Here is a 4,347-nt window from a genome sequence, read left to right on the forward strand (position 1 = left end):
CTTCTTTTGTTGTGGAGCACGGACTCTAGGACGCATAGACTTCAGTAGTTGCAATTCTCAGGCCCAGTTGCCCTGTGGCATGTGGAATCTTCACACACCAGGGATCGACCCGTGTCCCCCACATTGGCAGCTGAATTCTTAACCAGTGGATGACCAGGGAAGTTCAGGCATTGCTCTTTTTACCACTTACATCTTAGGATAATTCAAATACGTGTCCAAAAGCCTTGTTCTGATAACAGCTGCAGATTCCTCTGTGGTGTGACTGTCCTGTTGTTTATTTAGCACCTCTTAATAGACCGTGAGTTGTGCCCCAGCTTTCTGTTAAACTTGTACGTCAGGGAATGACAGGTTTGCCGTCATCTTCTCACACTGCTGTGTCTGTAAGAACAAATTTCCAGGGGTGGGTTTCCTGGGTTAAAGGGACTGTGTGATTTCTAAATTTTTTTGTGTGTCTGTGTGATTTCTAGTTTGAAGAGATATATCCAAATTCCCTCTGTGAAGGCTTGTGCTCAGTGGCACTCCCACAAACAATGTAAGTGAGCATTAGTTTCCCTCACAGCCTTGCCAGCACCAGGACAAGTTTATCTCACTCCATGAGAAGTTTGGAAGTCAGGAGCTCAACATTAAATACTATCTTTGTTTTTCTGTTTTTTAAAAACTATTTATTTTGTTGCATCCAGTCCTAGTTGTGACATGTGGGATCTTTCGTTGAGGCCCATAGGCTTCTCCCACTGTGGCACAAGGGATCAGCAGCTGCAGTGTGAGGCCTAGAGTGCAGTATGTGGGATCCTAGTTCCCCAACCAAGAATCAAACCCGTGTGCCTGGCATTTGAAGGCAGATTTTTGACCAGTGGACCACCAGGGAATTTGCAAAGATGTTGTTCTTTTAGTCCATCTTCTATTTTGCTAATTTAGGCGGGTTTTGCCTCTCATGATCCCAGGATGGCTGCCACAGCTCTAGACATCACATCCCAACCTTCAAAGGCCTCATCTACAAGCAGCCACCTTTTCTCTTCCTGACTGAAAGTAGGACACGTCTATGCCTGAAGCAGTCTGTTGCCAGGGGAATGGGATATCTGGGGTAAAGGATTAAATACTGATGCCTGGGGGTAGGGAGAGACTCTGTATCTGCCCATTCTCCCAACTCTTGATCCCCAGACACACACCTTGACTTGAACAGTAGGATTTTATTTCACCCTTTTTTTTTTTCTTTTTTAATGTCACCTTTTTGGTTTTTTTTTGGCTGCATGGCTTGTGGGATCTCCGTTCCCTGACCGGGGATTGAACCCAGGCCACAGCAGTGAAGGCACCGAGTCCCAGCCACTAGACTACCAGGGAACTCCTGAAGAATGAGGTTTTAGCAGAAAAGGAGAGAGAATATTGGGTGCTGCCAGTTCTGTGTTGTGGCGTGTGGGATCTGACAGTACATGGACTTCTCTAGTTGTGGTGCATGGGCTTAGTTACCCCATGGCCTGTGGAATCTTAGTTCCCCCTGGCCAGGGACCTGAGACCCCACAAACTGTGACCAGGCATGGAACTCACATCCCCTGCATTGGAAGGTGGATTCTTTTTTTTTTTTTAAACAGGACAAATCCACACTTTTATTTATTTTCAAGAAGTTTAAATCCTCGAAGGGTACAGCATCACACGGATTCTGTGTCCAATGGCCTTAGCAGGAAGGTTACTTCGGAATTTGGCACGAACTATGCCGCTGTTTCCGTGAGCTCGAGTTGTCTTTCCCCAGATTACTCTGGTTCTGTTAGGTTTCCCACCAGGAGTTACTGTGTTGTTCTTTGCTTTGTACACATAAGCACATCTCTTGCCTAGATAGAATTCAGTTTCATCTCGAGCATATACACTGGAAGGTGGATTCTGAACCACTAGACCTCCAGGGAAGTCCCAGCATGTGGGATCTTTAGTCCCAGCATGAGAGCTCTTGATGGTGACATGTGGGGTCTAGTTCTCTGACCGGGGATCACACCTGTCCCTCCTGCATTGGGAGTGTGGAGTCTTAGCCAGTGGACTACCAGCCAAGTCCCGGCTCTTCACTTTAGTAAATGCTCTGATGGCAAAAATAAACACAACAAACCAGGGCATTGTGGGAGTATTATTTATGGAGTGTGTATTATTAGTCAGCCAAGGCTGCCATAGGAAAGTATCTTACACTGGGACACTTAACCAACAGAAATTAATTTTCTCACAGTTCTGGAGGCAGAGTCCAGGATGAAAGTGTCGGCAGGGTTGATTTCTTCTGAGATCTCTCTCCTGGACTTGTAGACGGCCATCTTCCCTCTCATCACCTCCATCTGTGTGTGTCCTAATCTCTGCTTACAAGGACTCCAGTCCTATGAGATCAGGGCCCACTCATAGGACTTCATTTTACCTTAACTATCTCTTTTTTAATAAGAGAAGATTTATTTGTTGATTTATTTTATTTTTGGCTGTGCTGCGTCTGCTGCTGCACAGAGAAGCTACTCTATTTTCAGTCTGCAGAGCGTGGGCTCTGGGATGCGCCGGCTTCAGCAGTTGTGGCTCGAGGGTTCTGGAGCACTGGCTCAGTAGTTGTATTGCAGGGGCTTAGTTGCCTCATGGTGTGTGGGATCTTCCCAAAGCAGGGATTGAACCTGTGTCCCCTGCATTGGCAGGCGGATTCTTAACCACTGGACCACCAGGGAAGTCCTTTAACTGCCTCTTTTAAGGTTTATCTATAAATATAGTTACATTCCGAGGTACCAAGTCTTAGGGCTCCAACATGACTTTGGGGGGTGGGTGGGCACAATTCAGCTCTTGAGAGAACACGCCTGCACTCTGTGAGTCCTGTGCTGGACGTGGGGAAGCCAGGGCTGACCAGTCACGGTCACAAGCCTCCACTGAGGACCTGAGAGCTCCCGGAGTGCACATGGGGAGGCCAGCTCCAGCCTGGAGCTCCTGGCCTGGAGCCTGAAGACCTGACTGGCTGAAATCTGAAGCGTGAGAGGGGTGAAACGATAACAGAAGGGTAAAAGCAATTCTGGGCCGCTCTGGTGGCGCAGGTGGTAAAGAATCCACCCGCAATGCAGGAGACCTGGGTTCGATCCCTGGGTCGGGAAGATCCCCTGGAGAAGGGAGTGGCCACCCACTCCAGTCTTCTTGCCTGGAGAATCCCATGAACAGAGGAGCCTGGCAGGCTACAATCCATGGGGTCGCAGAGTCGGACCCGATTGCGCGACTTAAGTACATATGCATGCCACGGTTGTTCTAGGCAATGGGGATAGCAAGTGCAGAGACCCCAAGATTGAGAGGGCCTGGCTGCAAGAAGGCCCCAGAGTAGAGGTGATGAGGGCAGACCTTGGGAAGAGCTGTGACCGCCCTGTTTTTCTGCCTAAAGACATCTATTTACTCCTCTGCCAGTGGCTATCACTGTAGTTGCAAAGTATAAAACATGACTCCATTTGCTTTTGTTTGTTTTTTGTGTTTTTTTTTTTTTTAATTCACCTGCAAGGCTTGTGGGATCTTAGTTCCCTGACCAAGGATCAAACCCACACCCTCTGCAATGGATGTGCAGGATCTTAACCACTGGACCACCAGGGAAGTCCCAATGTGATTCCATTTGTAATTCTGCCCTTTTCTATGTCATAATTGTTGAGTATCTCAGACTTGCCTCTTTCCCTCTCAGAATTATTAGAAGTACAGTTCATCTTGAAATCATTGGACCTCTGACTACTGATGGAATTTGGCTTGATAAGAAGGAGAAACTGTTAGCCTTTTTCCTCCCAGCTGGTGACAAGCAGAAACTAGGGGGTGCTGTAAAGCTGTAACTCACAAATATTTCTTTTTTTTTTTAATACTTTATATCTTTTTTTAAATGTAGATCATTTTTAAAGTCTTTATTCAATTTGTTATAATATTATTTTCATTTTATGTTTTGGTTTTTGGCCATGAGGCATGTGGGATCCTAGCTCCTGGACCAGGGATCGAACCCACACCCTCTGCATTGGAAGGTGAAGTCCCAACCACTGGACCACCAGGGAAGTCCCAACTCACAAATATTTCTTCCAACAAAAATCTGGTGGGAATTCCCTGGTGATCCAGGGGATAAGACTTCACACTCCCAATGCAGGGAGCTTGGGTTTGATCCCTGGTCGGGGGAACTAAGATTGCACATGCCACAACTAAGACCCTTGCATCACAACTACTGAGTCCGTGAGCTCCAGAGCCCATGCACCATAACTTGGGATGCCTGCATCCCACAAGGAAGGCCACCAGCATCAAGTTCACCAGGCAGTTATAAATGTGGAGTCCAGCTGTTTGGAACTAAGGCAACCTTCCTAAGCCTGTGATAGAGAACCAGGAGAATCACAAAGAAGA

This window comes from Cervus canadensis, chromosome 4 (assembly GCF_019320065.1).
Source record: "Cervus canadensis isolate Bull #8, Minnesota chromosome 4, ASM1932006v1, whole genome shotgun sequence".
Taxonomy (NCBI): domain Eukaryota; kingdom Metazoa; phylum Chordata; class Mammalia; order Artiodactyla; family Cervidae; genus Cervus; species Cervus canadensis.